General features: G+C 35.4%; 1 protein-coding gene across 7 annotated transcripts in view; it reads right to left on the bottom strand.

The window, feature by feature from the left end:
• The window catches only part of Fhit (fragile histidine triad diadenosine triphosphatase), a 1,398,971-nt gene that overhangs the window by 580,189 nt on the left and 805,602 nt on the right, over positions 1-13,180 (bottom strand). The gene's annotated exons all lie outside the window — the stretch shown is intronic.

The raw sequence follows: 13,180 nt of genomic DNA, 5'->3' as shown, positions 1-13,180 counted from the left end.
CCCAAATATAACAAATTTTGATTTTCAAATGAGTTCTGGAATGCTTACCATTACGCATCTCAGGAAAAAAAAAATGACCAATTCCCATAATTTAGAAATCCAGTTTCTATTTTTAAGATACATAACTGATAAGCAATGATAATCAAGAGATTATAAATATAACATTTTCTGCAGTATTAAACTCTAAAAGCAAACAGTTCCCAGAATAAACTGTTCATAAACTTAAAACTTGAGCTTCTTGACAAAAAGCAAAACACATTTCAAAGATCAATATTTCCTTTTAAATTTGATCCCAACTTAGACAGCATCTTCCAAAGAAATAGTGGTAAAAAATTATTGGAAGGCCAATCAAGTTGCTAAATGCATAAGGTAACATATTGAAAACCATATATTACAGCCATATTTATATCCAATGCCACTTATTTCCTTCTAAATCGTCAGCTCCCTGAGGATAAGGCCCTGGTTTTGCTAATATCTGTTTTCTCAAGTAAACAATTCCCCAGTTGATTCTCATATCTATCTATCTGGAAGAAGTAACCAAAGCAATGGAAACCATCATTCTGATAAAATGACAGGAGAGAACTGGAATTGATGTATTAGCCACTAAGAATGATATATGTAATGACTAAGTGTTCTGTAAAAATTTATAGATTATTACAGTACATACTCCCAAACCTCCATCAGAGATGAAAGGATCAAGGACAACAGTCAAAATAACAATGCCAACTGGGATTGGGTAACTGATGGTGCTGGGGATGCTGAAATTCAAGGACTACAGAAGCAGGACAGTTTTAATAAACAAGCAGGCCTTATTTTAGCATGTATATACTTAGTTTCCAAGCAGTGGAGGAGGCAGTAAATGGAAAGCATGTGTCCAACTAAAAGAGCAGGTTTTGCTACTAAGCCCTAGCCAATTTTTGCCATACAGAATGTCAAGCTCAACTTCCTGCGATTTTATATTTATTTCTAATGGAAGCAGAATCTAAACATTTTATACATTTTTCCCCCAATTTTAAATGTTTTCCTTACTTTTTAAACCATTATACTGAACATGCAAAACACATGTTTAAGCATCTACACTCTCCAAAGATAGTGCCATCTTTATTCTTGGTCAAGGCAGCAAGCAGAAATAAGAGGTCCCTTTAACTTTTTCTTCTTCCTCCTTTGTCCCTGTATTCCACCATCAGTATTATCACTCTGCAACTATTTTTTTCTTGGCCTTAGAAAAGATAAGAAGTTTGATGGACAAGTAACCTCTATAATCCTGTCTCCCAGCATTCATGCCCTTGTACATGATTCCCTCCTCTTGAATGGAAACAGGACGTGGGACTTGGTCCAACAGAACATGCAAAAATGATAGAATATCACTGCCACAATAACTTTATGTAAACTTCATACTGCTAGCATACTCACTCTCAAGTGTCTATTTTTTTTTTTTGACTTTTAAGAAGAAAGTTGTCATGAATCTTAAAGCCACAAGGAAACAAGCCCTGTCAACAACCTAAGGGATCATGCATGGAAGTAGATCTTTTCCTAGTCATACTGCTGATGTGGCAAGAGCTCCACTGAAACCTGGAGTCTTACCCGCTGTCTGGTAAACCCAAGGAGTAGAAAACCTATCTATTCCACAATGAATTACTGACCCACATAAACAGTAAGATAGTAAATGTCTTATTTTATACCATTAAATTTGGGCAAATTTGTTATAGGGCAATAGGAAATGAATATAGGGAGCCTGTCCCAGGATGCAAATCAACTAAATCACTAAGCACACTGTTTGGTTCAACTGATACTTACTTTCATATCAACACTTTCTCAGAATCAATACACTGAATTGCATGCTGATGCAAAGCTCCTTATCCTATAGAAGACCAATTCTTCAGATGCTGGGGATGACATAAGGAGTGGCCTAATCATACACACAGAAGAGGTGAAAGGTACATTTTCTTATTTGGACTTAGAATTTTGTCTACTGATGTGTGCAATAGGGGTGAAGTCAGGCAGAGTTAGGGAAAAGGGGACTATAGAGAAGGAATTTCATCATGTGGCATCCTTCAAAATTATATCATAAAATGTGATAATACTATAGATAAAAACAATAGATAAATTAACTGATATTACCTGTATTTCACTCTGGAACACAGTTACGTGTGGTGAGGACACAACTGGATGAAAGCTCCTGTATTATCTTTATAACATTATCCTCTCTGGGATATTTGAAATCTAGAGAATCCAGTTTAGCACCCACAGTTGGCGTTGGAATTAAGCAGTGTCATTTTAATTCTCTGTTCATACTGTGTTTACTAAAACAACAAAATCTCTTACAAACCCCCTCAAAAACCATGCATTTTCTTTATTTCCCAATCCTAGATCTGACCCCCACCCCAAGCTCTCTCAAGATTTAACTAGGTAGGCTTTACTCTAAGAAAATTTACTTGATAAGCTTGTTGCTCTTCATCGCTTCATTAACAACCTGTATACCACTATCATCTCACTTCCTGCCTTGTACTATAATTACCTCTGCAGGTTATTATTTAATGCACTGGGGTAATTGCTATTAGAGATCATGGCTCTCATTTTTTTACGTCCAAGCACTTGTGAGAGTGCTTTGCTTATAGAAAACGGGTCCATGCTAAATGAAGAGAAAATAAATGAATTCTGTTACCTGAAGTTGTATACGAGCTAACAGAAGCACATTAATGATGAAGCAACAATATTATTGGATAATGCAGGCAAAAACATACTACGAACTTCTAAATACTGAATCAGTTAGCCATAATCTTAAGGCAGGAGTCTTCAAAGGCAAAAGTCTTACAAGGAACAACAGGGAACGAAAAAAATTATGACCCAACACATGTTCAAATTGGAAGAAATATCACAGGTGCTCACTATACCCAGATGTTAAGGTTTTTAATCTTGCTTCAAGCCATATATGCATAGTATTAACTTATCTTTAACATCAAAGAGAGATTTTTTTTTCCCAAAAGCATTTCTTCTCACATCTGCACTCATCCAGTTTCTTCAGGTACAAGGAAATGGGGATTTTTTTTTTTCACTTAAATGGGTCTCTCTGGTAAAAATGGCCCTGCAACTTAGTGAGGAACATTCAATATTGTACTCCTAACAACCCTAAAGGATCAACTCCCTAAAACAGAGGTGGTTAATCAGACAGACATAATTTTCAGTGGAACCACTGTGATTTGTACAGAGGCCAATTCTTAACATTCCAATAATTTACTAAGATAAACTTGAATCATTCTTCCTTAAGAAGCAAACATGACCTTAATATTATTCTCACTCTTGTATTATTACTTCTTTTTCAGAGACTTTACCTATTCATTCTGAAAGACAAAAATTCAAACTCATTCACTAAAAAATTAAATCACCTCTCCATTCTCCATCTCTGACATCAGTTCCTGAACATTAAATAAACCAGGACACTGGTTCTCTTTTACTGAAGATGGTCAGGCCTGGTGAGGAAAAGCATAACTGTTTGCATGATTTTTAAGAAAATCTTACGGGTACTGAGAATTGAGTTCTTGATGAGTAGAAGGTCTATTGTAAAGTTTAAAGACTGAAAAGTACCAATGGAGTATTTACCTTTCTCCAGAACACAGAGGACCTGAATATCAATGCAGATATGCCCTATACCTCCTCCTGCTGGTGATTCTAAAGTCTGAAATACTCTTTGTTATAGTCAATTTAGAGAGTAAATCAGGCACAAATACAGCTTGGTATAATAGCTTTAATCAAACAGAAGAAAAGTAAGTTTTTGTTTTGCAAACATATCACATTTTTCAAACATAAGAGCTTTAATATAATAAAGAAGTTATAAATTAATAAAAATAAAGTCAACTCTTTAGAAATGAAGGAGCAAAGAAAATAGGCTATTTCCAAGAGAAATATTCAAGTGGCTGAAGACAAGTGAAAAAATGGAAGTTTCAGCAAACATAAATTCTAATTAAGACATATTCATTATTAATACTTTTTTAAAAATTATATTAAGAAGTATGCAAAGAAATGGACTTCCATCCAAGGATGGTGGGTAGATACCCTTTCTGGAGAAAAATTGAGTAATATGCAGAAAAAGGTCTATCAAATTCTATACATTTATCCTACTTTACTTAGTGGAACTCTATGAAAACAATTGGAGATGGCTAGAGTTTCATGTACTAAGACTTTCCTATCATGATAATGGGTTGAGGGACCTAAATCCCCCCAACCACTGGTAGTATCAGAAAAGGCGCATGATACATTAGACTACTAAGTTATGAATAATAAAAGCACTTTTAATGACATGTGACATGTCAAAAGTTTTTCTTTTTTTTTTTTTAGAGAGAGAGAGAGAGAGAGAGAGAGAGAGAGAGAGAGAGAAGTTTTCTTTTTTTAATATTTATTTTTTAGTTATTGGCGGACACAACATCTTTGTTTGTATGTGGTGCTGAGGATCGAACCCGGGCTGCACGCATGCCAGGCGAGCGCGCTACCGCTTGAGCCACATCCCCAGCCCCAGAAAAGGTTTTTCATTGTATAAGTATCAGTTAGATACTTTACAGGTTGTTACCAACAGAATGTGAAGAAAAAGATAAATATATGACAGGATAAGAATCCAGTACCAGTTAAGTCACATTTACCAAATTTAATTCTAAAAGTAAGACCATGTTGAATGGCAAAAGCTCAAGTCATTTAGTGCTATTGGGAGGACTAGTTCATTGCTGATAATATGGAAAACAATTCTAAAAGAAAACCAATATTTAGTAGAAAAGAAGCAGGCACCAAACACATTTAAAATTCAATTGCCATTTTACTTTGAAAGCATACATAAATGCATAGCAAAACTATGCACATTAATATGATGTCATTATGTATAGATAGGAGACATATCAGTGCCTTGTTTTCTTCTTTATATTCTTACTCTAAATTATTTTCACCCTAAGTGTAGCCTCCCAGGTGCATAAAATTGTTATAAAATCTAAAGCATGGGATTTGAAGGCCTAAAGTTCCTATACTCTGCTAAGCGTAGCTTCATTTTTAGTATCTCCTAATGTTCCCATATAGGAGAATTCTCCACAAAGCCCAAAACTAATGTAATCTCAACAGCTTTTCCTTCATAAATTAGGATGTGAAGAAAAAGATGAAAAATACGTATCAGAGTAAGAATTCAATACCAATTAAGTCACTTGAACCAAATTCAATTGTAATAAGAGTTCCATGTCAAAGAGCAAAAGTTCAAGTCAGTCAGTGTTGTTGAGAGGAATAGCTTATGGCCGAGAATATGAAATGATCCTATATGAAAGACAAATAATTCAATCTGGTTTTTAAATATCAGCATTTACAGGTTCCCTCACATTAACTAGGTCCAACTCCTTGTGCCTGATGCTACTGAGTTCTACTAAATGGACATCATTATCTCAAGAGAATTACTCAAATATTTTATTCTCATTATTCTTTGGTGTTTTGTTCACAAACATATAATTGGACTCAACTTCAATGACAGTACTCTGTGATAGCTTTTCTTTAAGCATCTCCACTCACGTTATGCTTTAATTATAAGTCAGTTATCTGTAGCCTATGACTTATAGGAGCCTTAAAGCAGAATTTTTTTTTCATCTACAATGATTTAAACTCTATACATTCATTAATAATTCATCCAAACAAAATAATGGTAAATTATTCATTTTGTGTGTCAGATGAAACATGCATATGCAGAAGAAATCATTATTTGTTCTCAAAGGATTTTGTTATAATCTCCATTCACTCATCATGTAATACCAGGACAAAACGGTTACATTAATTACCCAAAATCAAGTTTCACTTCTCACTTTACAAGCTCTCCATTTTATTCTATAAATTCTTAGCTGTTGTGAACTCAGAAAATTATTACTGTCATCAATAGGAAGATTGTTTTACTGGTGCAGATGGCTGTCCTTTTATAGGCCAACTTAATGACTTGTTCTTATCTAATTTGTCATCTGTTATTTAGTTATCATTATGAACTTTTTGGGTTTCACATCAATCAATTTTCTATGTTTACTAAACAGATGGCTTTATTTTTAAAAAAAAAATCAAAGCAAAAAATGACATTAAGTGATAAAAAAATCATAAGTACATACACTTTTTAATGTGTCTAAATGAAATTTTAAAAATGCTACTAAAAAACTAAATTTGAAGCCAAAATGAAATTAATTTTCAAACTGAATGGACATGCAAAGAAACAATCAGTAGCAGCTGTCTACAAGTAGAACAAATTACTTCAAAAATAGGAATAGGTTTTTCTTCCAATTTTTATCTCAAAAATTTTTTTAAAAATCTATCTTGACAAACAGAGATGACAAATGTCAATTAATGTAAATCATCAGTTTAGAAGCTCTTTATGTTATAATTCACAGGTGTACCTTCTTTGTCTATAGTTTGTAATCTTTTTTAGAGTAGGTAATTACATAAATACTTCCATTTAGTCAAAATTGTTCCTTATCTTTGTCATCTTTATGATGACTTTGTTCAATCACTGGATTATTATCAAATCAGCACCCAAACTCAAATTTAAAGGGCATACATCAATGAGATTAGAGTTCTAAACATAAATGGTTGTGTGCCATGGAAGAGCACTATAGGTCATGCTTTATCAAAAAAAGTAATTGAAAGCTATCAGAAACTAAATGTATATTATTATGAAATAATCATGTTACACTTATGATGGGGAATGCAAGTCTGTACGTTCTGGAGGAATATTATAGGATTTGCTTCATTAGTCCCTATCACAGCTGCAAAGGTGACAGAGCAAGAGCCTCTGGCAGACAGGTGTATATTAATATTCCAGAGACAGGTTCCCAATGGCATGCCAAGCATGTCTTCTAGAACTCTTGAATATATTGAGTTCAACTCTGGTTTTGTACTTGCCAAACTTCAAGTTTCTTCACAGTAATAAGGCTGACAATGAAGAAGGGTGTGAAGTTCTGATCCTTTTATGTTCTCCAAGGTAGAAGAACTTTAAATGGAAAGCCAATTTCTTGAAAGAAGACAAATTCTTTGAAAGCTTTTTTTTTTTCTTCTTATATGATAAGCATAGTGAAACACAAGGCTACTACAGGTAACTGTCATGCCATTCCATCAACTTAATGAAACATTAAACATCTATTTTAATGCAAAATGTTCAAAAGTTTTGATAGGATTATCAAAAGAACTGAATATCAGACACTTGTTTTGAGCCTGACAAAAATCTTTCATTCCCTATTATTGAAAAGAAAAGCCAAAGGGGCTACCAAATATTAGAAAGCCAGATATAAAAATCAAGAAGGAAGATTTAAGTCTCAATAGCACCTTTACTGAAACTTGGAATGAGAATTTGCACCTTAAAGACTTCTCTTAAGTCTTCAACCTAAACCTTTCAGGCAAAGCACATGTTTGATGCTTAATGTATAATTAGGACTGATCCAGGTGCTTTACATGTAACATATCAATACCACACAACTGGGGAAATCAGCCAAATTCAACGAAGGAAGTCCTTAAGCAATAAGGTGAAAAATACTTTGTTAAGGAGAGTCACACAACTCAGGTTCTGGTTCAAGCTCTTTTTCTTCTCCTCTGATCTTTGTCCATGAAAATTTGGATCAATCAAAAATACTTTGCAGGAATTCTCAAGCGACTGAAAAACTTTAGACTGTTCAAAAGACCAGATATCCCACAAGCAAACACCAGCTAGGTCACTTTTAATGGGTCTCAACATTCTAAATGATGGTTTGTGAACAAAGTTTTATGCAGAATATAAGGATTAAGTGGCATAAACCTTTACTCAAAGCCAGGAAAGTTAACCATAAAAATATTATTTTGGATATTAGCCTTAATTATATTATTTCCCACAGTGTATATTTTATATTAATGTACATGTTCAATATTCTTCAATATTTTTAATATATTCAAACTGGTCTGATGATTTCCACTCAGGCAAATCAAATGACCATCATAATCTTTGGATAAGAGTATTTTTTTTTTCTAGTGAGTATGGTATTAGACTTCTGTGCCTCTCAGTCACAGTGCCTCAGATGTGAGAACTGACCATCTCCCAGTATGGAGGTAGCTTCAATGAGTGATCAGCAACACCTCAGAACAAGTTAGAAATAAAATTATGAACCCCCAACATAGACTTAAAACAAAAACTGGAGGTGGAATTCAGCAACCTGAGTCTTGAGAAGCCTTTCAGGTAATTTTAATTATCACAAAAATTGTGGAAAACATGGTACTACACTGTAACATACTTCAGGGCAAAGATCAATTTAGCTTGATCTCCCTAACTGTACCTAATAGTTCCCTTGACCTTATAGGCATACAACATATGTTTATAACTTAAAAAAATATTCTAAGTATAGAACTTATTTTAGAGAATAATCTTTCTGTCCACTACAGTACTCCATCTCCCCCCACACCCTTATTCATTGGGATATCGTTCTAAGACCTACCCCTGTTGATTCCTGAAACCTCAGATATGAACACCATACACTGTTTTTTCCTCTACATACACAGTTATTGTTATAGTTTTTTTTTAAAAAGAGAGAGAGAGAGAGAGAGGGAATTTATATATATATATATATATATATATATATATTTTTTTTTTTTTTTTTTTTTTTTTTTTAGTTTTCAGCGGACACAACATCTTTGTTTGTATGTGGTGGTGAGAACAGAACAACCCCGGGGCCGCATGCATGCCAGGCAAGCGTGCTATCACTTGAGCCACATCCCTAGCCCTATTGTTATGGTTCTAATGTGCTTTGTGCTCTCTGAAAATTCATGTTGAAATATAATCCCCATTTTCAAATATTAAGAGGGTGGAAACAACCTGATTATGGCATTTAGAGGAGGGAAACTGGGGAGGTAATTAGGATTACATAAGGTCATAAGAATGGAGCGACCCCGTGATTATATACTGCTGGCCTTATGAGACGAAGAAGAGAGACCAGGACAAGCACACACTTCCTGCTTCCCACCATAAGAAGCTCTGACAGCAAGAAGGTCATCACCAGATGCAACCCTTTGTTTACGGACAAAAGCAGTGAGCCAAAATAAACCTCTTTGTATTTTACTTGCTGGTACTGTGTAAGCAACAGAAAGTGGATTAAGACATCTATGATAAAGTTTGACTTATCAATTAGGCAACAATGATTTTAAGTAGGATAATCATAAAATATATACTGTAATAAAGTTGTTAGCATTACTACTCTTGCACTTTGGAGCCATTACTAAATAAGAGTTACTTGCATACAAGCACCGTGGCATCATAAGTTGATTTGATAACCAAGAGCTACTGAATGACTCTCAGGTGGGTAGCATGAACAGCCTGAATACGCTCAATAAAGGGATGACTGACATCCCCAGAAGGATGGAATGAGACTATGTGATTTCCTCAACCCACTTGGAACAGCATCCAACTTAAAATTTGTGAATTCATGGATGAAACTGGAGGTCATTATTATATTAAATGCAATAAACTAAGCACAGAAAGATAAGCATACAACGTGATCTCACTCATATGGAATCCAAAAAATGTTGATCTTGCAGAAGCTAAACATAGAAAGGTGGCTACCAGAGGCTGGGGAAAATGGGAGAGAAGGTGGTAATGGGAAAGGTTGATCATCAGATGCCAAATTAGGTGGCAGAAATAAATTCTGGGGTTCTATAGCACAGGAAGGTGACATAGGTAACAATGTAATACATATTTCAACAAAGCAAGACTACAGTGGATTTTGAATTTACTCACTACAAAGATAAATGTTAAGGAGATAGAGCTGTTTACCCTTATTTGAGCACAATAATATATACATGTATCAAAATATCACATGGTACAATTTTATGATAATTAAATGTGTACAGTTTTCAGATTAACCAATAAATTAAAAACCTTGTGAATTATTTCTAATTTTTTCCATTTTATATTTTTGGATGTGACTGACCACAAATAACCACACTACAGAAGCAAATCTAAGGATAAGGAGGGACAGAACTAATGTCTTTGGAGATTTTCATATTTTGAGGCTTTTTTATTCTAGAGATGTATCTGCCATGGAGTTCGCTTTCCTTTTGTGTGTGTGGTAGTGGAAGTTTATCCCAGGGTTTAATGCATGGGAGGTAAGCCCTCTACCACTGAACCACATCCCTAGACTGGTTTTGCATTTCCTTTACAAGGCATTCCAGTGAACTCATCATAGTTAAAATGAACAAGTAGGAGGGAGAAAAAAGCAAAGAAGAAAGCAAAGCCACTCTATTTCTTCTGCTCAATTGGTACAAACTAGATGTTCTCTATATCCTCGAGAAGTAAATCACATTAAAATGGAATAACTGAGCAAACACTGTTGTGAGCTTTAGGGAAAAAGTTAAGATTGCAGTATTCTAATGTAAACAAAGTCAGCTTTATTTCAGTGCATAGTGAAAGGCCAATAAGCACTCTTAAGCAAAGAAGGGAAAAATAACACAAACACAACATGACAGGTCTATACTGCCTGATGCCCGTGCCTTGCTCTGCCAGCCCCTGCATTTATGGCATATCAATCAAAAGCCTGGTCCCTGGGCTATCATCTGCCTCAAGTTTTCACTAAATGTAGGACCTTAAGGAAATTATACATCTGCTTTGTGTCTGAGTGTCCTCTTCTACAAAATGAAATAAATTATGGTAACTCATTCTTGGAAAAGATGAGAGATTTAAGATACATAAGGTGTGGAGTATATGCTCAAAAACAAGTTTTTGTTTGGTTTTGTCTGTAGCAGTGTTATAGAAGTCAACAATACATTGGCCACTTAATTTAAGGGGAGAATTTTAATGTCCTGTTCATACCAATAGGACATTAACAACAACAACAAAATGGTCCTTAAGTCACAGGCAGCATCCCACAAGTGCTTGCCCAGCACTGGGGACACAGCAGACATTCAGATTCAGAAAGCAGGCCAAATCAGATGAATTTTAGCACAGTACCAAGAAGTTTCCCTCATGAATAATGGTTGAAAACTATGTAGTAGAGACTTTGGCACTTCACAGAACTAAATCTACTGGCTTGATTTCACGATACTTGGATGATAAAACTGCAAAAAATAAATTTCCCCAATACAGTTTGCTGTGAATATTAAAATACCCCTTCCTAATTTTGTTCAAGTTAATCTCCACTTCCTCATCACAACCTCTGAATATCACTTTTGTCCTTAACCAAGAAGACAGAAGCAGAGGGTTCTGATGTTTCTTTTCATTTGAAATATTATGGAATTCCAGAGTCCCCCAGATGGGTCCATCTTCATGAAGCCATCATTGGCCTTCCTGCCAAGTACACCAGAATTACAGGCAAAGATTCCAGGGTAACGGAATTCTACTTATCAGGCTAGTTTTCTATCAGAGGCCAATAAAACGTAACATTAATGGGAAATGGAGATGTAACAGAGACCTTCTACAGCAATTAGCAGAGAGCAGGGATACAAAGCAATTATGCAAATATTAGAATATTCAAGATCTTTTTTTCTCCAAGGAAATGACAATTTCCTGCACTGGACAAAGAATTCAAATGTGCAGGTTTGAAAGTTTCCCATAATTAGCATCTATTACTTCTGTTTGGGTATCAAATTTTTGAGAGCATCTACTAGACATCAGAGCCTTAACATACACTCATTCATGACGACACCTGAACAAGTTAAATATTAAGCAGTGAAAGAGTCTAAGTTTGTGGTGGAGCAGGGCAAAAAGCAGTCATGGAAGGTGTGAATTTGCTGGGCCCATAAAAGACAAATCAACTTGAAGAGGTTGAAGGAAAAAGATGATTTTTAAAAAGAAATGATAAAGAAGACACCCAGGACACTTATGAATAGTTTAGACATTGAATAAAGGAAATGATCAACTCAGTCAAGAAGGACTTCATGGTACAATAGAAAAACTTAGTCCATTGCCCTTGAAATCCCTAGGTTTTAGGGCTCTTTTTGAAATCACTGGCAAGACACACAATCTCAATAAGATTCATGATGATCACTCACAAAATTAGGGCAACATTTACTGTTAAATGTTTATCCATTAAATACATAATGGATAAACAGCAGTGATATCTAGTAGTTGTGTGAACTCACTCATCTCCCGTCATCAGAATGACTATTCTTCAAAATCAACTGTTTTATGAATAGAGCCACCTTGTCTCTACCAATGCAGGCTTAGAATGACAGTCTACTGCTCTGGACAAAGAATATACATGTGCAGGTTTGAAAGTTTTCCATAATTAACATCTATCACTTACACTGTGTTTGGATATTAGGCTTTCCGGGTTATTATGGGTTGGATATGTTATGAAAGCCTTAACCCAATCAGTAAATTAATCCTCTGATGGGATTAATTGAGTGGTGGCTGGAGGCAGGTGAGTGTGGCTGGAGGAGGTGGCATTGGGGGCGTGGCTTTGGGGTCTCTATTTGTCTCTGGAGAATGGAGTCTCTCTCTGCTTCCTGATCACCATGTGAGCTGCTTCCCTCCACCACACTCTTCCTCCATGGGGTTCAGCCTCACCTTGAGCCCTGAGGAATGGAGCTGGCTGCCTATGGACTGAAACCTCTGAAACCATGAGCCCAAAAATAAACTTTTCTCTTTTGTTTAATACTTTTTTATTTGTCAACGGACCTTTCTTTTATTTATATGCAGGGCTAAGAACTGAACCCAGTGCCTCACACATGCTAGGCAAGCACTCTACCACAAAGCTACAACCCCCATCCTAAAATAAACCTTTCCTCCTCTAAAATTGTTCTTGTTGGGTGTTTTAGTCACTGTGGTGAAAAAGGTGACTAAAACACAGGAATTTTATTAGACTTTGCAGCCTTAACCTTTATGAGCACATCTTAACAAATTAAATAATCGATAATACTAAGCAGTAGGACCAGGGGCAGGACTGACTACTGCCTTAGCTTCACCTCAAAGCAAATGTATTTCTGTCAGTCACAACCCAAATCTAAGCCTGAATTATTGCAAAAATCTTCCATCTGACCCTCTTGATTCCTAGTTTTCATCCTACCAATTCATCTTACATCCCACTGCTTTATCCTTTTAGAATATTGGCATGAGATGCCCTGGCAATGGTTCCCTGTTCCCTACGACTCAGTTATTCATTCATCCATTCATCCAATAAATAGTTTCTGGAGACCTATTAAATATGAACTACTGTGCTAGGTATTAGAG

Source organism: Callospermophilus lateralis, chromosome 1 (assembly GCF_048772815.1).
Source record: "Callospermophilus lateralis isolate mCalLat2 chromosome 1, mCalLat2.hap1, whole genome shotgun sequence".
NCBI lineage: Eukaryota > Metazoa > Chordata > Mammalia > Rodentia > Sciuridae > Callospermophilus > Callospermophilus lateralis.
This window is presented reverse-complemented; position numbering and strand designations above follow the sequence as displayed.